Consider the following 24515-nt stretch of genomic DNA (forward strand, 5'->3'; position numbering starts at 1 on the left):
TAGGATGGAAGTCTAAAGCTTAGACAAAAAAAAAAAAATGTTAAGGACCTTGCTATTAATCAAGCTATCATTCATTTGCCCATTAAGATCCACTACCCAACTTTCCATATTTCTCCATTCTTCTCTCTACCCCACATGAAACACATCGGATTCTCTTGCTCTCTGGTTCTCGTTTGGTTTTAGCCAATGGCGAACATTGGAAGATACAGAAAGTATAAGCTAGGAAGGTGTATGGTTAACCTTGGAGTGACTGCAACCTCCTACTTATTTTTTTCCTCTAGTTTCTAATAAATGCTTCCTTCTCTGTTTCTTAAGGTTGTCAGAGCCTGAGGGTTCTGCCCTCACTTCATGAGTCTCTTCACTTTGTCCATGACTTTGTCAGATGTACTATTATTAAACTCTGCTTGAAAAATACTGCATGTGTCATTTATTTGCTGTCAGGAACCTGATTTATACATATGCCAAGATTATTGACAAATGCTGCACAAATCTGTGCAGGAATTACCAAGGGATACAATAGACAGACTTGGAACCTTCAACTATATTACTCATGAAAGTTTTTAATAGGAGACCAGAGATTCAGATCATTGATAAATTTTATGAGTGCTTTGATTATTCTCCTCTACTCCCTCAAACTGTAGATATACAGGTTGTTTGCAAGAAGGAAAGCCAGGCACTTCAGTCTTAAGTTACAGAATTGCTGCTTGCAGAAATTATTAAACCATCTTCATATAGCTTCTTGAATGCAGTATAGTGTATTTGTTTTCTATTGTTGCTGTAACAATTGCCATACTTAGTGATTTAAAGCAATATACATTTATTATCTAATACTCCTGAAGTTCAGAAATCTGAAATGGGTCTTTATAGGGTTAAAAACAGGGTATGTTTGGAGCTCTATTCTTTCTATAGCTCTCTGTTCTTCGCTTTTTTTTTTTCAGCTTTTAGAAGCTACTTGCATTCCTTGTCCGTATCAGTCCAAACTCTGTCTCCCATTGTCACATCTCATCTTTCCCAGCTATTCTCTTCCATGTTATATGGACCTTGGTGATTACACTGGGCCTACCTAGATAATCTTGGATAATCAACCCCCCATTTCAAGATGCTTAAGATAATCACATACACAAAATCCTTTCTGTTAAATAAGTAACACATTGACAAGGTCTGAGTATCAGGACATAGATATCTTTGGGGGGTCATTATGCAACCTACCACATGGGATGACTTTGGGGGATATGTATAACCTAGAAATTGGGACAGGTGTGAGCATAGACTCTAGTTCTTGATTACTAAGTAAAAAGATAAGACTAAATGCAAGCTGTACTTGTTATCATTTGGATAAACTGCACTTTTACCTTTTAACAGAACTAGGATGTGGGGCATTTTATGGCACTAGTGAACTCCATGGGAACAGATGGCTTGAGTCATTACTGACAGACCAGCCTAGGAGGGCCTTACCAGGGAGGAAGAACTTCAGCAGTAAGAAGTTCTGTGTGGCATCCCTGTCACAGAACGTAATGTGAGGAGGAGGGAGGTATCACAAGATCAGCAGAGGAGAGTGCGTGCCATGTCGGAGAACGGTGCAGTGTGTCAGTGTAGAGAGAAAGAGTAAACATAAATGTGCTGAAGATACTATGTGAGCATCTGCAACACCAGTGGCACAATGGCCAGCAAATATCATCTAAAGAAATAGCTAAAACAGCACCAGGCAAACAAGAGGGCTGTAGCAACTTTCTTTTTCCCATCCTCTCTTAGCCATGACCCTAGAATATCGAGGAGGGAAGAGGAGATAAAGAGTGAGCATTGAGGAGTGGACCATGTGTCTCTTTGACACTGGTGATCCCTGAACTGGAAGAAAGAACTGTGTTAAGGAAAGGGGACATTACTGACATTTTATATGAGATTTACTATTTTTTTTTTAGTATTAAACGGGATTGGAAGTTTTAATAAGTAAACACAAAATGTTTCCTGACATATGTCTGAGAGTGAGAACAGAAAAACCCAAGAGAGCACATTTGAAAATAATAAACTATAGCCATATTTTATTTTTAGCTCATCAGGTCCAGCTCATTCAAAACAGAAAAAAAAAAAAACTATGCAGATTAACATTATTAATGTTAATCCCCTTTTCTCTACTTTCAGATTGTAAGTACAAACAGGAGGTTTTCCCTCTAATTATCTAAGTGTGATAACGTTGTGCTTCTGTGTATATCCCCCCTTTTGTTTATTTAATTATATTCCGTAGGAAAGGGGAGCCTTTTAAATTAATAATACATCAATGTATGCTCTGATAAATGGTAAATATTACAAAGAGAAAGTTATTTGTTTGTACATGTTTGTTTTCTGATATATGTGAAAGGCTTTAAAAACCTACAGAAGACTGCAAGTACTTTCCTGGGCATTCTAAATGGGGTTTAGGAAATTAGTTTTTACATTGTAGCATACCTAGGTGGAATAAAGTTAGCAAGAATAACAATAAAAACAATAACACAAACACATGCACCAACAAAACCAACAATAAAAACATGCAAATGAAAAAAAAAACTTTGCAGCTGGTGAGAAGGTAAAGGAATAAAACTAGGGGAAAGAAGGAAAATCAGGAACATTTATCAGTTAACTCCAACAACTTTGGAGCAGAAAAGAAAGTATACATTTTACATCATTTGCCAGAAATCCAATGTGTTCATCACCGTCAAATACAGCATAGTAAGTACTGGACAGAAGCTTTCAGAAAATATGAAAGTTTCCATCATAAAAATGGTATTTCATGGACTTCTTTGTTTTGCATTTCATGGGTATCCACCACTTAACTTTCTAAAACAGTGGTTTACCAGCATGTTTACCAAGAAAAAAAACCTTTAAAACAAAACTTAGGTTTAATTAAAGCAAGGTACAAAATCATCATATAAAAATTCCAAGAGGTGTAAAAGAAAAAAATTGTCTTGATCTGTGTAAATATCATATATAAACATATAATTACAGAATAATTTATATCAATTATATTTAGTTGGAATAATATTTTTGGCTTTGTTCACAATTTCTCATGTTAGTCTTTTTTTTATATACAGTCCTCTCCATCACCATAGCAATGGGATGCAGACATTTATCCCTAATCAACAGACACAGGTTCCCCATACTTATTCTCAAAAAACAAACAAACAACCAAAATGAAAGAAAATAACAGAAAAAAGAAAGAAACTAAAAAGGAATAAGACAGAGCAGTTAAATAGCACTCAGTTATTATTATGGCAGCTTTCAGGTTTTTATTACATTGGGTTGATACATTTATTTATGAAAAATAATATCTATTATGGACCACATACTCTGTGATGCAATTATCATATAGAGTCCATGGGGAGTTACCCAAACATTTTAGGGATTTTTGGAAGCTAATTTTATCAAATGAATTGTTGGAAGTATAGACAATTTCAACATTTATGTTTTACCATTAATGTAGGAATTATAGAAAATGAAATGTGCAATCTGTGTATAACCATTAATTTATAAATCTAGTCCATTTCTTGAAGTCTTGATATCACTGGCAGGGTCTTTAGAAAAGTTCCTGGCAATTAAGTTTTTATTAAGTGACAGCAATTATTGTATTGTTGCTTTAGGTGTTCTGAATTTTGAATTTGGAAAATTGACAAAAGTTCTGCAATATTTCACAAGAACAAAGATAAGAGTCCTTGTTAGTGGTAAAATCACTTCTTTTCAAGATTTTACAGGTCATGTTATTGTTCACTCTGGACTTACAATCTCTGCTAGGATTCACAGATGGATTAGTATGTGAATATGGAAGGTATTTGTCATTAAAACCATTTGACATATACATAAATTGGTTTCTCCTTTCCCCCAACAAATACCCCTGTAATTTTATATGTTGAAAATTAAAGATAGGACAGAGTCCACAAGAGATTCCTTGGGATATTCTAATAATATTTTTAAAAATCAAAACCCCATCAGTAATATTAGATATCAATGGGGAAATAAAGAAGGAAATAAACATTACTTACTTGAAGTGATCAGTTGTAGAGATAAATTACCTGATGTAGACAAGCCATTTAATTCTGTGGAAGAGATAACGTACCTTGCAAAGGGCCTTTATTTCCAAAGGGAAGAACACTTTATTCTCTCCATAAAATGATGCTCACATCTGACAACAATTAAGAAAAATGGCATCACTTAGCCTCTTGAACTGCAACAATCACAAGAGAGCAAAGAATTGGAGAAAGAAATGTTAAATGATTGAGTGCAAATGAACCACTGTATGAAGCTATTCAGATAAAGTATTTTAGGTCCAGAAATAATGTTTTCAGGGAACAGTACTTTGACTACTTATTATGTAACTCATAACTTACAGTGTCAATGTCCCTGACTTCTGAGATTTTGTGAGCAATTTTAATTTAGAGGTATATTGCTGGAAATCCACACAGTTTTCAGCAAGTCAATTAGAAACAAACAGGAAGTTCCCCTAATAGACTCACAAATTATAGTGTCTCCTCCCAGTACTTTTGACTTAAGTAACATCTATTACAGGCTAAGCAAGCAATATCATTGTTTAAATTTCTCTCAGTCCATTTTTTTTTAACTCTAGAGAACTAATGCTGCCAAAGATGTCTCAGAACATGTGTCTATAATTCCCTTACATGACTCCTGGGTCACTGAGAAACTGTTAACATTTAGTGAACTTTACACAATTAGCTCTGTCCTTTGGGTGTTCAAACACATTTCCTTTATCCTTACACTGTGTATGGGAAAGGAAAATTTACAGTGGAGATGTAGTCTTGCAATCTTCTTCATTACAGTCTCCCAGGGCACTTTACAATCATTAAAAGTTATAATTAGCACTGAAGTACATTCAACTCCTAAAAGGATCATTTTTTAAACTAATAACTTTTTTAACATCTGTATTTTAAAATCTCAAAACAGTTTAAGAGCTCCCAACTTCAGCAGATAATGACTTCCTAAGCATAGAGGAAAGAACCCAAAATGTTTTTAAATGCTCTGAAAAATATTTTCTGACCCCCTCTAGATTCTGCTCATTGAAAACAGTAAACTATTTATGTAATTTAAATAGGGTTTCTTTATTTTAAAAGGTGTCAGGTAAGGAGATAAGTAAAACTATAATAGTACTTTGGCTAAGAAGATCATGGTAAGAGTTATGAATTTTATTGTCTTAAGCATATTGCTAGTTAAAATTAGGCCTTTATATTAATCTCTTCTGTATATTTTTAAGGAGTTCAGTTTCATATGGTAGAAATTGTTGGTTAGAAACTCAAGCTGTATACACAATCTTTTCTCCTTACCCATCATCCAGGTGGAGATACGTATATGACACAAATCTAGCCAATGTCATTTTCAGGAACTCCAAAAGATCTGACATTTTACGCTGTTTATAAGCTAACGAATGTGCCCATCACAGTTTCATAGATGCTGGTAGAAGACACAACTGTCCTGGATCAGAGACAAAGTATAGTTCACAACAGCAGTAGCTAAAGCATCATCATTTTCTTTTTTTAATTTAATTTTATTTTTTGCTATTATTATTTATTTTTATTTAAATTCAATTAGCCAGCATATAATACATCATTAGCTTCAGATATAGTGTTCAATAATTCATCAGTTGCGTATAACACCCAGTGCTCATCACATCACATGCCCTCCTTAATGCCCATCACCCAGTTACCCCATCCTCCTGCATACCTCCCCTTCCCCAACCGTCAGATTGTTTCCCCCAGTCAAGAGTCTCTCGTGGTTTGGCTCCCCCTCTGATTTCTTCCCATTCAGTTTTCACTCCCTTCTAATTTCTTATCAAGTCGAAGCTGAAAAATTTGACCAGTATAGGGCAAGACCTTTTAAGATTGAGACTGTTTATTACGTAGATAGCAAAAAGCAAGAAAGGCAAAGGTGCCTGCTTCTGTGTCATTTGTCCCTAAAGACAGCATTGAAACAAAACGGGACAGATGCATGACAATACAGCCTGAGTTATGGGATACCCCATAATAAGCAGCCTGTCATGCTGCTGCAAAACAATTTTAGAACCTACAGCTATACCCTAAGAAAGCAAGGCAGATAGCCTCATAGCTCATCACAAACTAGAAGGCTGTGAAAAAATGTCTTATGACAGCTTCCCAGGGGAAGTAGGAGACAAGTAGAAAGTGGCCTGGTAACAACTCTTCACAAACTTCCCATGATCTCATGAGCCAGAAGATCATAGGATATTCTGCCAAGACTGAAATTTCCTGCAGTCAAGTCTTGCCTATGTAGTCTATGTAGAAATGTACAAGGCTGCCAGGGTACCACTCATTCCTGCAGATCCCCCAAATCTCAGTTCCCATAGGCAATACAGTAAGAGCCAGATGTACCGTGTACTCACAGCGGGTCATATTACAAGAGATGGACTTTCTGTTTAGGAAACCCCAAACTTTAATAATGGCTGCAAGCTAATATCCTTATCCTTTTTCATAGGAGACACTATCTTGACTTTACAGGACAGCACACAAACTTGTCCTCTACATTGGAGGGAGAATCTGTCTCCAAGGCTGTTCACCATATAAATAGCTGAAAGATTACAGAAAATGAAACACTGTCAGTGACTTTGCATACATGCAAAAGCATGAGACTCACTGAGAATTGTCTCCAAATAGTCATGCATTAAGAAGTAGCAGGTGGCATTTCTCAGTAAAGCTTCTCAGAAAGATTTTGCTTTCTTGACTAAAACAAACAAAAAATAGTCTCAGTAGTTCCAACCTTGGATTCACAGCCTTTGCACCTACTCCCTCCCTCAAATAGAAATATAATGTCTAATGTATTGTAGGGACCAATGGGCAGAGGACAAGAAAATTATACACAATACAGATGGTAGAATGAAAAAATAGAAACCTATTTCAATCAAACATTGTTAAACAGTTTTAATTGCTCTGGACTGCCTTCCCTCATTTTTTGTATGAATTTTGTGTGTATGTCTGTGTGTGTGCATGTGTGCACATGTGAACATGAGAAGAGAAGGAGGACGCTATTTGCTTAAGCAACCATGAGGTAAATACTCTGTTGCTTGTATTTGAAAACATTCTTAATAAAAACAGCTTGAATTCAGAGGAAAATATATGTCATGATTCCTTGATATTGAATTCAATTCCAAATCTCCATTACTGAATGGAGCCAAGACTCTCAAGTGATGCTGTTATTCCTAAATTGATAGTATTGTCCCATGCTTAGTTGTGTGACTTTAGGAAACATACTTAATCCACATTGGGCTATTTCCTTTTCTGACACTTTTGGGATAACATTATCTAGTTGGCTTGGTGGGAAGATTAACTTATAGTCATTATAAATATCTTTCCTGAGGCCCATGTAGATGCTTAATAAATATCTGTTTCCTTAGAGCAAAATGCTCTTGCTAACCTCCTGTGAAGATAATGGTGATTGAAATTTCTTTTATTCAGCTCCTGCTTCAAAAATCTTAATAGGATTTTTTACATATGTTTTGTCCCCAGGTCATGTTTGATAATATTTTATGTTCACAGATTTTTTTAACTGATTTACCATGGAACTAAACAGAACAGAAGTAATTTGGTTGATCTTTATTCTAGTGGCAAATAGGTTTACTTAATTTCTCTAACAAGTCTTGGCAAAAACAATTAGGTATTTTAATTTATCTACAAACAAGACAATATTTATTTTTTGTTTTGTCATCTTTGTTGTTTTACTAAACCCATAACATTATTTTAGGTAAACATGTTTAACTATAAAGGGAAAAATAAGAATTTTTTAAAAACAAGTGTTAATTTGGAGTTTGAGTAGAGTAATAGATTTTTGCAGCATTTGTCCATTTGGGATTCAACTTGCAAATATTTTGTTGAGAATTTTTGAATCAATGTTCATAAGAGATATTGGTCTGCAGTTTGCCTTCACTGTAATGTGATTCTGGTTTTGTTTAGGGTAATGATGGCCTTATAGAATAAATTAGGAAGTGTCTACTCTGCTAATATCTAGAAGAGATTGTGGAAAAATAATATCATTTTTTTCTTAAATGATTGGTAGAGATAATCTCAACAAATATTAACTATAAGAGTAGGTGAATGCACTCATGATCAGTGTATAGAAGTTGAGAGAAAAAGAAAAAAAATATAGCCCAAAGCAGTTGAGCTATAAAAAATGTTAACAGTGACTATAACATCACAATAACTATAATTATTATAACATTAATTATATAGTTAGTTAAAAAGAATGGTATTATTCTATTACACTAATCATAGTGAAACAAGAATAAATTTTTTCATGAATTAATGATTGGAAATAAGAATGTAAGTGTGAAGTACTGAGTTCAGTGTTATCAGCATTGGCCTGAATGCAAGACCTAGCCAAATGGCAACATGGTGCACTAAAGGAATTTGTACCCAGTGAATGAATGTTATATGTCAAGTGCATCCTTAATAATGGCAATAATCTCATCAAATTGTGCTACGTCTCCATATTTCACAAATGATAATGTGCTTGAAGAAAAAGCTAGCGAGTTTGAATTTCTTTCACTCCAGCAGCATCCTGCTACTCCCACAAGACACCATGCTGATTCCCTGGATCAGAAGATAGAACTATCATCTGGAAAGTTATCAGATGATAGGATTTAGGAACATTTTGCTAATTTATTATAAGTTTATCCTAGTCATTTAGCATTAATACTCCACTTATGCCAGTATTAGTGATTAGAAGCTTGGATAAATGGAAAGATAGACGGGTGGAATAATATTAGAAACAGGAGGCTTTCAAGAACATCAAAAGAAGTTCGGATCTATTTATCATTTCCTGTTACTCCTGAGCATGAAATCCCATCCTCCCTGATCCTCAAGATCTCAAATTCAGATCCTAGGGAGAAGGCAATACAATTAAAGCCAAAGGGCAATTCTCTAAGATGTTATAAACCTGAGGAGCTATAGCACTGTGTCTCCTCATATAAATGAGGTTGGAACTCAGGGTGGGTAGAGGTATTTTTTCACTTCATCAAAATTAGTAGGCCTTGGCAGTACTGGCATGAGGGCTCTGTACATTCGTGCTTCTGGTTCTAGAAAATTTGGCAGTCAATCATCTTCAGTTATGCAGTAATTAATGTGGGACAATTCAGATGGATGTTAATGGCAAAATAACTAGTAACAGTAGTAGTAGCAGCCCTGAAAGCTGACTTCATTGAGGGTTGTAAAATGTAAACATTGCTTTTAAAACACATGAAGAATTTATTTCCTATAACTTATTTGAGATTCTGTAAGAGCTCCCACCCCATTCATTGGTAGCAGGTGTAAGGAAAAGTTGTGAAGACACTGAAATGGGCAAAAATTATTATTGCCCCACTGAGTGTCCCCTTCCAGGTTATCTTTGTCCTTCATTGACTTAGCCATTTTAAAAATTTGAAAGTTGTATAAATAATTTAAAAAATGAAATATATTTTGTCCATAAAAATACAAATAGTGCTTGGTGAAGACATAAAAATTGCCTTGTGGATATTGACCAATGTCTAATAAATTCATTTCAGCCTTCCTAATAGCCATTTACATGAGTGTTTTTAAAATTCTCCCTTGAACCACTTATAACACCTACTGGTTACCTCATTAGTTAATGAATTGATAAAAATGTTTGAAACATGAGAAAAAAATGTGTTTTTTTTCGGGGCGCCTGGGTGGCTCAGTCGTTAAGCGTCTGCCTTCAGCTCAGGGCATGATCCTGGCATTCTGGGATCGAGCCCCACGTCAGGCTCCTCCACTGGGAGCCTGCTTCTTCCTCTCCCACTGCCCCTGCTTGTGTTCCCTCTCTTGCTGGCTGTCTCTCTCTCTGTCAAATGAATAAATAAAATCTTTAAAATATATATATATATTTTTTTCTGCAAGTAAAATAATTTATTTAGATCTTGCACTTCTTTGATGAGATGTTGTTAATTAATTATTTGATTTATTTTATGGATCAATCCAGATTATCTATTTCTCCTTGCATGAATTTTGGTAGTTTGTATCTTTTAAGAAGTTTATCTACTTCATACAAGTTATCAAACTTAAGGGCATAGATTTGTTCATAGTATTCCTTTCTTATCTTTTAATATCCACAAGTCAGTAATGGCAACTCATACTTTATTTCCCATATTGGTAATTTTGTTTCTATCTTTTCTTAATAAGCCTAGGTAGAGATTTATCAATTTTATTGATCCTGTCAAAGAACTTTCTTTTTTACTTTCCTCTATTGTTTTCCTGTTTTCAATTTTATTGATTTCTGCTCTTTTTTCCTCCTTCTGCTTACTGTGAGTTCTAATTGCTCTTCTTCTACTAGTCCCCTAGAATGGAAAGTTTGGTTATTGAATTTTTCTTTTCTTATACATATATCTAATGTTATGTTTCCTTCTAGACACAATTATCACTATGGCTTACAAAATTTGATCAGTTCCATTATTATGTTCATTTACTTCAAACTATTTTTCATTTCTTTTGAGGCTTTCTTTGACCCAATGTACTTAGAATATTGCCATAAGCTTACCACTATTGTACTCTTTCCTTTTAAAACAAAAATCCTTGGAAAAGTCATCTCTATTTGTTTCTCCCAAGTGTTCAATTTCTATTCTTTCCAAAGTCAGTCAAATTGACCAATGTTTGTTACATTATGGTTTTGATTGTCCCTATTTGTAGATGACATAATCTTTATATAGAAAACCCTGAAGACCACACACACACAGTTAGAATAAATGAATTCAGTACAGTGGCAGGATACCAAATCTTCAACAAACAAAAATCAGTTATGTTTTTATAAACTAATATCAAAATATCTGAAAAAGATAGTTAGGAAAACAATCTCATTCACTGTAACATCAAAAATAATAAAATACTTAGGAACAAACTTAGCCAAGGAGGTGGGAGACTTCCATGCTGAAAACTACAAAGCACTGATGAAAGAAACTTTAAAAACACAAACAATGAAAAAACATCACATATTCATAGATTGGAAGACTTACTATTTTAAAGTGTCCACACTATCCAAAGTGATTAAAGATTCAGTGAAATCCCTGTCAAAATCCCATTGCCATTATTTACAGAAATAAAGGGAAAAGCAATTCTAAAATTGATACAGAATCAGACCCCTAATAGTAAAATCAATCTTGAGAGAGAAGAACAAAGCTGAAGGAATCATGTTTCTTGATTTCAAAATATATCACAAAACTACAGTACTTAAAATAGTGCAGTACAGGGATAAAGACAGATATATAGAATGAAGGAATAGAATAGAGACCAAAAATAAATACTCATCTATAAAATCAACTGATCATTGTCAAGTATGTCAAGAATACACAATGGGCAAAGAAGAGTCTCTTCCATAAATGATGTTGGGAAAATTGGATATGAACAAGCAAAACAAAATTGGACTCATTTTACACCATACACAAAAAGCAATTAAAAATGAACTAAAGACTTAAGTGTAAGACCTGAAATCATAAAAATTCTAGAAGAAAACAAAGGGAAAAAGCTCCTCGACATTGACCTTGGCACTGATTTAGTGGATATGAAACAATAAGCAGTCAACAAAAACAAAAACACACACGTGGAACAACATTGAACAACAAAACATTCTGCAAACCCCATAATCAATGGAGTGAAAGACAGAAGGGAGAAAATATTTGTGAACCATATATCTGATAAAGGATTAATTTTCAGGAAGTGCTAAAACTCAGTACCAACAAACAAATAAAAAAATAATGGTTTATAGGCTTAAATAGACATTTCTCTAAAGAAGACATACAAATGACCATCAGGAACATGAAAGATGCCTGTGGTACCTGGTGACTCGGTCAGTTAAAGTCTAACTGTTGATTTAGGCTCATGGGGCTCCTCACTCAGCTAGGAGTCTGCTTCTCTTCCTTTCTCTTTCTCTCTCTCTCTTCCTGTCCCCACTTATATATGTGCTTTCTCTCTCTCTAAAATAAATAAATCTTAAAAAATCTTTAAAAAAAAAGAAGATGCCCAATATCACTAATCATCAGGAAAATGCAAACTAATACCACAAAAAGATGACATGTCACACCTGTTAGAATGACAATTATAAAAAAAACAGTAATTTTTTTAAAGTATGAACAGGCATGTGGAGAAACTGGAACTCTTATTTACTTGGTGGGCATCTGTTACAGAAAATAATATGAAAATTCCTCAAAAACTAAAAATAGAACTACTATACGATCCAGCAATCCCACATTTGGGTGTGTATCCAAAATAACTGAAATCAGAATCTTGAAGAGTTATTAGCACCCTTATGTTTTTTCCAGCTCTAGTCACAATATCCAAGTTCTATTCACAATAACCAAAAACTTAAAGGTCCATTGATGGATGAATAGGAAAGAAAATGTGATATATACCTACCATAGAATATTATTCAACTTTAAAAAAGAAGGAAATACTGCAGTATACAACATAGATGAAAAGATATAAGAAAACTACAGACAATATCTCTCATTAACAAAGATGCAAAAAATCCCCAACAAAATATTAGCAAACCAAATCCAACAATGGATGAAAAGAATGATACAGCATGACTAACTAAAATTTTCTCCAGGTACTCAAGGTTGGTTTAACACTTGAAAATTAATTAATGTAGTCCATCATATCAATAGGCTAAAGAACCAAAAAACATGATCATATAAATAAATGCAGAATAAACATTTGACAAAAATCCATCTACCATTCAAAATAGAAATTCTCAATAAACTATGACAGAGGGATATTTTCTCTATTTGATAAAGAATAGTTGCAAAAATCCTACAGCTAACATCATAATGAATGGTAAGCTTAAATCTTTCCTAGATCAAGAAAAAGACCAAAAGAAAGTCCCTCTCACCATGCTTTTCAACATCATACTGGAAGTTCTAGCAATAAGACAAAGAAAGGAAACAAAAGGTATAGAAATAGAGAAAGGAGAAGAAAATCATTCTGGTTTGCAGATGACATGGTGGTCATTTATGTAGAATATCTGAAGGAGTCAACAAAGAAACTCCTGGAACTAACAAGTGATTGTAGCAATATTGCAGCATATGAGGTTAGTAGATAAAAATTAATATATGTGTAAATGTACTTGGAGCATGTAAATAGTTGAAAGGAAATTGTTAAAAGTTAGATTTTTTAAATGTAGAAATAAAATATGCAACAGATATTTATACCAGAACTTTAAACTGGATTCAGTTGAGGAGGGAACTTTAGTAAATTACATATAAGACTAAGGACGGCACCTGCAATGTTGCACAGATAAACAAAATTACAAGAGTAGTAAAAGATCTGGACATAAAATGGAGAGGTTGAATATTCTAAAAACCAACCCAGAAAATAAATAAATAAATAAATAAAGAGAATAGAAGAAGGTGAAAGAACACAATATTGTAAATAAAGAGAACAGAAGAATGTGAGAGAACACAATATTGGAAAAGATCATTTTTGAAAACAATTTTTGAATTGAGGAAAAATATTGATTTGCAGATAAATGTACTTCAAGTACCAAACAAATTTAACACATAAACTGAAACCAAGATATATCATAGCATAATTGACATCAGAAAAGTTAAAGATGTACCCTTAAAAGCTATTCGGAGGTGGGGCATGATACAGATTACCTTCAAATGAACAATAAGGGAAGAGTTTTCTCACTGGAAAAATTTCTTTATGACATTGCAGAGATACTATACACATGTTGTAGGAAAATAACTGCTAACTAGAACTATACACATTCAAACTAGCATATATGAAGTAAGACAGATGAATAAACCGTTATATGTAAAAGCCGAAAAAAATTACCATTTGTTAGTCTTTCTTTAAAATACATATTATGTAACATAGTTCTTCATGTTGTTGACTGAAGAAAGGTTTGGGAGTAAACTAAACAAAGGGGCATAGAATTTACGAAATTTATACTAAAATTTATTTAACTGTTTACTATATCATAATAGTATCCACATATTTTGTTAAATAGATATACAATAAAATTTAAGGGAATGCCAATTTGGAGAGCTGTTCAATGAGGAGTTCAAGCACATTTTAAAATTTTCTAGTCAAAATAAGGGTATTAATGCTCAATAATTCTACATTTTATTGGAAAATATACTCCAAATTCAAAAAGTTAAAGAGAAGCACTAAAACAATGAAGTGATAAATATATAATGTATACTTCAAAAATTAAGAAAGGGAAGAAAAGAGGGAATAAAACTAAGTCTAATGAAAGCCAGAGTGGAAATAAAAATCAAATATTGAGAAAAGTAAAGAAACATGAAAAAATTTAAAAGTAAACATGGATCAAATTAATTTAAAAATTAACGAAATTATGTGGTTCTTGTGAAAGATACACCAAACTAAAGTCACATGGAAACATTTAATCATAAACTACAAATCATTACTGAGTGAAAGTAAAGAACTAAAAAAGTAAAGGATATTCAATGTTCATACACTGGAAAACTGAATAAGATAAAATTGTAAATTTTAGGCACAGCAAACTGTATATATAATACAATCTCAATCAAAACCACAGCTGTATGTGTGTGTGTTGGGGAGTGGTGTATGATCATAGATTTGTGAACATTTCGAGGGGGGCTGAAAACTGATTCTAAAATTTATTTGGAAATGCAAAGGGTAAAAGTGCCAGGGAATCCAAAGAAGTAGGAGAAAGCTGGACAGTTTATAGTACCAGATACCAGATCCACTATAAAACACTTTAATCAGGAATTGTAGTGTTTGTTTTGCAGGTAGATATGCAAACTTATCACCAGAATATCCTCGAGATTCCCAAAATCTACCTGTATGTACATTTCACCTAATTATGGGAAGGACAACACTGTAGTACAGAAGCAAAAGAAGGTATATTTCAATAAACGGTATTCTATCAAATGGATATTCAAATAGAAAAAGAAAACTCTCATTTCAAATGAAAATAAATTCAAAAGGAAGTAAAAATGTAAATATAAAAGTTAAAACAGTATAGCTTATTAGAAGAAAACAGCAATACACTTAATACCTTGACTTGACAAATATTTCTTAAAAATGGCACAAAAGGTTATCAGTCTAAAAGTACCTTTTCAACAGTAGTAACTCTAAAAACATCTATTCATGAAAAGAAACAGCAGTGAGAAAACTCAACCCATATGGTGTTTGAGGGTATTTGCAAATGCAACAATTATTATCTATAATAAATAAGAACCTCAAAAGAAAAATAAGCAAATAATCAAACAGGCACTTCACAAAAGAGATCTAAATAATCATTAAAGATACAAAAATATATTCAACTTAACTTCATTTTCATCAAAAAATGCAAATTTTTGTGATGACACTGCTAAATGTCAATCAATGAGGATAAAATGAAAAGGAGACAATATCAAGTTTGGCGAGGATAGGGACAAACTAGATCCTCTGCTTTGCAGTGTCTGCTAAAGCTGAACTAATACAAACCTTGTAAGTCAGCTTCCATTTCTGAATAAACAAAAATGTGTACATATGTTCACAAATCCTTATGTACAAGAAAGTTCATAGACGCACGATTCATAATTATTAGAACATGGAAACTACTACCAAAATGCTCATTGTCAAGGGAATGGATAAATTGTGGCATGTTCACATAATGGAATAATCTACAGCAATAATCATTACATGATGATATGGATTGTCTTAGTTTGCCATAACAAAATGCCACACATTGCTTTGTGTCTTAAACAACATAAAATTTCCTGCATTTCTGGAGGCTGCTAAGTCCAAGATGAATCTTCTAACGGGTTTGGTTTCTTTCTTTTTTAAAAAATATTTTATTTATTTATTTGAGTGGGAGAGGGAGAGTGAGCACGAGAGAGAGGGAGAGGGGCACAGAAGGAGAGGGAGAAGCAGACTCCCCGCAGAGCAGGGAGTCCACTGTGGTACTCAATCCCAGGACCCTGGAATCACCACCTGAGCTGAAGACAGATGCTTAACTGACTGAGCCACCCAGGCATCCGAAGGGGTTTAGTTTCTAGTGAGACTGCGCTACTTGGCTTGCAAATGGCTGCCTTCTTGGTGTGTCCTCCCATGGCAGAGAGAGAGCAAGTTCTATGATTTCTCTTTTTAGAGGAACACTATGCTATTGGACAGGAGCCCCACCCTTATGGCCTCGCTTTAATCCTCATTACCTCCTAAAGGCCCAATTTTAAATGCAGTCACATTGTGAGCTAAGGCTTCAACATATCAAGTTTTGGAAGACAAATTCAGTCCATAACATGGATGCATCTCACAAGCCTGATACTGAGTAACAGAAGTCAAAGACAAAAGAGTATAAACTGTATGATTCTATTGATATAAAATGCAAAATATAGAAAACATATGCTGTTAGAAGTTAGGGTAGTCATTGCCCTTGAGGAAGGGTCTGGCATTGACTAGAGGAAGCATGAGTTATGTTTCTGCAGCTGGTAATACCTGGCATCTTAATTTGGGTGCTGGTGGCACAGGCGTGTTTGACTAGTGAAAATTCACCAAAGTATATAGTTACTGTATATGCATTTTCTGCATACATTCACTTCAATAAAATATTTATAAAACTTATTTTAGCTTTTGCTGACATACATTTATATGTTTTCACTCTTTTTAAACAAGGTCCAGAAAAGACTACTACAAAATAAATACTTGTAAAACATTTAAAAAATGTAGACAGTTTGGGAATAGAGACAAATAATTAGATAAATACAAAAATAATGCTAATGTAGCAACTTTAATATCAGAATAAAATAAATATAAACATGAAGTTAACCTTAAAAACAACAGTGATAAAGCACAATATACTTTAAAAAAAAAACAAACCTAGAACTTGTTTGTTGTCAATGATAGCGTCCTCAAATATAGAAAGCAAGACATGGCTAACTTATAAAGAGAAGGTAGCAAATTCATGGCCATAGTGGGAGATGTTAACATGTCTGTATAAGACATGAGAGATTCAGGGGTGCCTGGGTGGTGCAATCGTTAAGTGTCTGCCTTCGGCTCAGGGCGTGATCCCAGCATTCTGGGATCGAGCCCCACGTCAGGCTCCTCCACTAGGAGCCTGCTTCTTCCTCTCCCACTCCCCCTGCTTGTGTTCCCTCTCTCACTGGCTGTCTCCGTCAAATAAATAAATAAAAAATCTTAAAAAAAAAAAAAAAAGACATGAGAGATCCTGCTGGCAAAACAACAACAACAAAACACTATATGAAAGATCACAGTAAGAAAATTAATTAGCTCTCGAAATTTAAAACAGTGGCTACAAAGAACTTTGCAAGCAAGACATGGAGAACATCATTTTCAAATGAAAGTAGAATATTTGCAAAATCTGTCACCTAGCATTTCACAAAAAAGGTATAAATATAAAGTATCATATAAACTATATTCTGTGGTTGACAGCAAAAGGGAGAAAATGGTTTAAAAAGAAGCATAAGTAATGAAATGGGAAACAGATTAAAAAGAGTGTGAAAAAATCTAGTCCTATGAAAAGAGTAATAAATTACACACTTTGCTTTAAAATGGTCATTAAAAAATAAGAAAGGCAGAAAGGAAAAAAAATCAGAAACAATTTTATTAGTGTCAGTGCTATCATTTACAAATAAGTAACTAATTACATTGCTTTAAGTCAAGTGTTTATGAAAAATGCATAGTTAAAATTTTAAAAAGAAAGAAATGATTCTTCAGGTACGGAGTTAAAATTAATTGTTAGTTTGAGGCCATAATGATTTTATTATGTCTTTTCTAGCTCTTGTCACAGAGGTGACCTGCAATTAAGGTGTACCCTTACCCTTATTACAAAAATTTTGCTTGCCTGGGAAGAGTAGATCTCGTATATGGTGTAACGAAGTAGAAAGATGCTCACAAAGCTTCTTCAGAGAAAAGAGAGTCCAAATAAAAATACTCCCTAATTAAAACAGCCTAAAACAAACAGCCTCCTCGTAATACTCAATAAGATTAAGTATATTTAAGTATAGTTTGCTTTAAATCACAATAACTATATTCAGTATTACTAATTTCAAACCATTACTAACATAGTTATGTTTAATAGATGCTTTAAAAATGAATACAATATTGCCCAAATATTTACATCAAAATCACTATCAGCAAAAAGAAGGGAGATTTTTACTATAACACAGTGGCCATCAAATTACAAACATTTATAAATTAGGTATTACTGAGCTAATTACATTATTTTTTAAAGTATATTTTTTTCATTACATGTTCAAGTGACTTTTCCATTAAATTCAAAAGAATATGTCAAAATCTGCAGTTCGGTTTAGAAAACTACATCAGGATTCAATCAGAGCTAGATTATTTTAGATGTCAAGTGGAAAGAACAGAAACACTTATTTCATTGTGTGGCAATTAGTTCCCTCTGTAAGATCACTGACCTTTAGGATGTGTTCCACTCATTCTTCAGATTACTAATTTGTCAACTTCATCATTGGTCAGATTTAGGCTTTGTTCAACCAGAAATATAAGCCAGGTTTACATTCTTTATTTTGCAATGCTATTATAATCACCTCTCCTTCTCTAAAGGAAAATCCTTATTTTTTCCCCTCACATTAGAGAACATATAAAACATAAAAAGTTCATTATTACATCATCTCTTCTTCATGAAATGTCACTTATTAAATAATAGTTTGTACATTTTTCCATTTATGTCAATGAACAATGGTTTTGATAATATAGATAGTGGGATACTGCCCAAATAAGATATTTTTTTTACTTCCTACACATATAATGATTGGATAGTTAGGGATAACTATTAACTTCCATAATCTCATTAAGGAACTAACAAAATTAAATTAATAAAACACCCAAAATGCATTGTAGATTAGGAAGAACACAACCAAATTATTTGGGCTAAATTTATTAAATTATAAATTGCACCTATAATTCTTAGCTTGCTGAAGACTGAAAATAATTATACAAGTAATGTTCATAACATCATTTTAAGATAATGCTTACATGAAATGCTAAAAGTCGATTTAATGCCACAGAAGCAAATGTGGAAAAAGCAATACCAAACACATTTTTAGAAATGGGGAGAAAACATTACATTCAATAAGAAAACAAGGGAATAAAGGTTTTCTTTGGAAGAACTTTTAAAAAGGAAATGCTAAAGATAAATTTTATAAAGGCTAACACCGGATAATTATCTTTAGGAAACAAATTTACTACAAACATATTTGTTAGGTTTTGGTTATAAAGAGTAAGAACTTTTGGTTTTTACTGTCCAAAATCACTTAAAATAATTTTCAGATAATGTAATAGGTCACAAAAAGTAAGAAATATAAAAATTAATAGTGTTTAAAATTGTGACATTTGATAGAAATGATTTATCAATACATTTATGAGGCTTTAGTCAAAAATATATTCTATCAAATATGTATAATAAATTTTATATTTGGGTTGACTGAATATGGGTATTTGAAATGTTTAAATTATTAATGTACCAGTAGAATATTAAAAAGCTAGACAGTATGCCAAGATTTTTATTGTTGATAAATTTCGTCTGCCATAGCCACAAATACTTCACAAATATACTTACACAGATAATTTTTCCAAATGCTATTTCAAATTCTTTAAACTCACAATTACTTTTCAAGGTTGAATTTAACATTTTATCTCAAAATATGTAATTATAATTTCTACCAAGTGAACGTACATACTCACATATCCCTTTATATGTGCCAAGAAGTATGCCACTGGGCTCAGCCCTGCATATGATGGTTTCATTCTGATTGTTTTAATAAGATGGCATTACAGGTCATGTGTATATATGCTGAAGTTTAGTTAGCGAAGACAGTTCTATTTTTATATTTAAGCAGAGGGAAGTGCCAACATAATGCCTAAATCTAAAATATAAAGCAGTAAAATTGTAACATTATCTAGATTTGGGGAGATAAATACCAAAAGTGGTAGCTAAAAGTCAACCTCTGGGAAATAATTATAGAGAGGAAGGACACAAGAGCAGTGGGAGGACTTATGAAATAATTTGAGTCATTTGGGTATAAAGGAAAGTTAAACTGAAGAAACACGAAGGTACATAAATCTATATCAATTATTAAATGAATCTTCTTTGTGATAGTAAAAACATTACCATATTTTCCTCATGTTAACAATTATAAACAAAGAACTGTAACTTGTGAAGAGCTTTTCTATTTCATTAGTTTCCCTCCACACATACCATAAGTTGTTTGATCTCTTTCGCAAGTTTTATTTTTCCCTATGTTGTCTTCTTTTTCTTTCTTTCTTTCTTTCTTTCTTTCTTTCTTTCTTTCTTTCTTTCTTTCTTTCTTTCTTTCTTTCTTTCTTTCTTTCTTTCTTTCTTTCTTTCTTTCTTTCTTTCTTTCTTTCTTTCTTTCTTTCTTTCTTCTTTCCTTCCTTCCTTCCTTCCTTCCTTCCTTCCTTCCTTCTTTTAATATCAGCAGTTTGTTTCTGTTTATGCACTGATGCTGGTCAGATCATGGGAGGCCAGCTCTTGATAGCTAAACAAGAAATATGAAATTTGATGAACTAAGTATTTAGTAGAAGGTAGTCCAGACAGTAGACAAAACCATTACAAAACATACATAATCTGCCCCATATATGATATCTGTTCTTCCCAAGTTAGCAAGATCTGTGCATTAAAACTATAGATTCTGCAGAAAGTCTGATTTCTTTACCTCCCTAGTTTTTAGGCAGACAAACCAGGTCACCTTTCTTTTGCATCAATGGATGATAAATATCCCTTTAGAGTACATAGAATACACGTTCCTTCCATTTTTGTGCAGTATATTTATTCAGATTATATTTAAGCTGGGCTAATTTAAAAGTTTCCCCTTTCCCATAACATGGCTTTACCTTTAACAATCAGAAAGCAAAGATTGCAAACATTTTTAAAACGTGGATGGTTCCTCACTGAGCTTTATGGGACAATCAATATGTTATAACCACTTCTTTTTCACAGTTGACTATCAATATTGATTCACCTTTCATCATTTTAACACAAATTTCACTTCATGTTTCACTATATAGTATTAAAAAAAAAACTTATCATGCCAGGCTTAATTTCAGTGGCTTTACTCTGTGTGAATTTAATCTTCACTATGCATTTTCTCTCCTTTTATGTGAATATTGCTGAATGACATTTTAAGTGATTTCAAGCAAAACCTAACATTGCAAGCCCAGACCTCTCAATCTCAGTAAAAAATAAGCTCATTATTTTTGGGGTGGGGTGGGGGAGACCAAAGAAGAGTTACATCACACTTCTGATGTGACAGCTGTTCTTGATTAATTAAATTAACACTAATATGCATAATATATTCATTGCCTACCTCCTCACATTTTTGTTCTTTTTTGCAGCACAAAAGCTTAGAATATATCTTGGGTATCACAAGACTAAACATAGTCTATTTTTAAAATTTTCTCATCTCAAGTTATTTTAGGTTGTTAAAGTTTATTTTGCATATATATATATTTTTTTTAACTCAGTCAAAGAATATTCTGGTGTTCCTTTGCCATGACAGGTCTCACTGAGAACCTCCAGATCATGAGTGGATCAAATTCCATCCACAGAAATGAATGCTCTAGATTCACCATAGAAATATCACCTACATGTTCTAGAAAGTTGACTAGCTCCTTGATACCAGGTTTCTTGGGAGTTAAATTTGAAATGAAAGATGACTCTCCAATGTCCACATATATTTAAAAGTATTGATAAGTCTTTAACTTGTACTGATATTTTTCTGACTTATGGGTCTGAGAAAGCCTAACCTCTTTCCCATCACCTCTAGAAGGGGACCAACAGATGTTGGCAAATCAAAACAACAATGTTCAAAAATTTTTAATCACAAAATGCATTGGGTAAAGAGGAACTTGTAAATAATATTTTCATGTCAGTGAGTCACTGACATGAATATTTGTTATGAGAAATAATTTATATGATTGTTGTAGGACTATAAAAGTTACTTTAAGACTGAAAGCATCTCTGTCCTTGAATTGTGCTCTCTTTAAGACCATTTGGAATGTGATAAATGAAGGAAATCTCAATTCAAGAATTTTTAAAAATCCAAAATACTGGTGATTTATTTTAAGACCTACTGGGCTTTTTCTAAGTGCATCCCACTTAAAAGCAATGACACTGAAGTGGAAATAGTTTATACTTACACAAATATACTGATACACACGTGTGTATAATTAAAGTTCTAATAGAAATACCAAGAAATCTGTGAGCACGGAGGAAGAAAAGAAAAACCTGATAGCTTAGGCATAATTTTTCAACTAAATATTGAAAATTATTCTATTTATGTCATAATGTCAATTTTGCATTGAGAAATGGACATAAATTCTGCAATCTATATCCCCATTATATTTAAATGAAGTCTAATGATAACACTTGCAACAAAGATACATTTAACATTTTCTTTTCAAACAAAACCAAATTTGACAAATCACTTTCTTGTTTTCCTTCACAAAGTCCTCCCAACTACAAATGTCAGGTGTTCTGAGAAATCACCTCTGGATTCTTCAAAATTTTTGCTAGTAAAGCATATATAATTAAAGAGGAAATAATTACCAACTTTACTAATCCATGTAAAAAACCAGGTAACCTCACATTAAAAGGCATTGCTAAAAGCTCAGTTGGATGAAGCAGATTATACTTTTACTTTGCCTAAATCCTCATCATAAATCTTGCCTTGGAATTATCAAGAGCCCTTAGACAGAAAATAGATCAAACTTTCCACCTTGTGCCTCTGGAATGTTGTGATTAATTGGGCAGAAGATTGTGACTAGGCCAGGAAGAAAGAGGCAGATAGAGAGAGTACTATATTTGAATGAAGGAGGATTTTAAAAAGATATTCTGGATGTTTCTTTGAAACAAATTAGTAAAAGGCGATCTCATTTTATTAAAGATCACGTTCCAATCAATCAGCATAAGCATGTTTCTCCTTTGGGGAGGATGCATTAACAAGACAAAGTCTTACCAGAAATTCCCTCTCTTGTTCCAGAGGCTAGACTCTAGAAAGAAATCATCAATAGTCCTTCTAACCCTGAGCACCCTTTTCTAGTATTTCTGTCATATTAGATTATTTGCATAACAATCTTGTTGGTATTAGGAGAGCGAAGCCTTTAATCACCATTTGTCTCAGTGGTTCTCTACTGCTACTTAAGCATCTCCATTGGTCTTTAAGAACACCAGTCACTTTATATATATTTATTATATATATTATTTATATTAGTATTATATATGATAATATATATTATATATTAAATATAACAGATTTATATAACATATATATAAAACATATATATATATTATTTTTTAGTATGGGAAGTCAGATTGAACATTTCAGTAATGGGTGAGAGAAATGAAGCTTCAGGGTGACAAACGCAGGGTCCATCAAGAGAAGAGACTGAGAGCTAGGGTTAGGCCTAAATCTCACAAGTGTGTAAAGAATTTTTGTTTCTCTATAGAACAAAATACCAAAGGCTACATGAGCCCTTGTATATACAGAATAGGGCAAAGTTGTTTCACTCCCAAACAGGTTTCTGACCTGATGGTGAAATAAGACAGAATGGGACACAGGGAGGGGAGTGAAGAGTGTGCTACTTGTAAAAAAGGAAAGGAACAAAGGGAGAGGGATTTTCTCTCAACACAAATCTACGGGCAGAAGCTGGAGATGCACACGCAGGGGACAAGTGGAAAGGTCCCTGCAGGTGCTGCCTGTGCATTGGGGGAGAAGGTGCGTGCAGAAAGCTCATAGTGTTCACCTGCCCCAGCCTCCTGGCTCCTTGCTCTTTGGACTGGAGCGGGTTTCTGAGTGGGGACCATGGGCCAGGTGGACCAGCTGGCCAGACAGATGTGAAATTTATATTTCCAAAAAGATTGGCAATGTTGGGGCAACTGGGTGGCTCTGTAGGGTAAATGTCTGCCTTTGCTCAGGTCCTGATCTCAGGGTCCTGGGACTGAGCCCTGGGATAGAGCCAAAAGTTTTTAGTCTTTATAAACAAAAACTTATAAATACATTTCAGGGGGGTGTCCCTTCTCAGCAGGGAATCTTCTTCTATCTCTTCCTTTGCCCCTCCCCCCTGCCTGTGCCCTTTCTCTCAAATAAATAAATAAAATCTTTGGGAAAAAAAAGATTGGCAATGTTTACATTTCTATCAAAATTGCTTTTTCTTATGTGTGTGCATGTGTAAGAGATTCTTATTTTAATATATGAACATTACCCAGAAATGCAAAACTCTGAACTTTGGATACTGTGTTATATCTGAAACAGAAAAGGAAATAAAATGTTAGGACCACAATCTTCCTCTCCCACTTCTCACTATATGTAGATCTCAAGCATATTCAAATGCTGAATGAATAAGGAGAAAATGAAAGTCTTGAGTCTTAGTTCTCTTGGGCCCTTACTGCTACTTGTATATATATTTACATAAAATTTACTAATTTAAGAAGTTTATGAACCCAGACTGCAAGAGTCTGGGAAGTTGCCAATCTGGGCTAACAAGTAGGAAGCTGAACAAACAGTTCAACAA

This window comes from Ursus arctos, unplaced genomic scaffold (assembly GCF_023065955.2).
Source record: "Ursus arctos isolate Adak ecotype North America unplaced genomic scaffold, UrsArc2.0 scaffold_18, whole genome shotgun sequence".
Classification (NCBI taxonomy): domain Eukaryota; kingdom Metazoa; phylum Chordata; class Mammalia; order Carnivora; family Ursidae; genus Ursus; species Ursus arctos.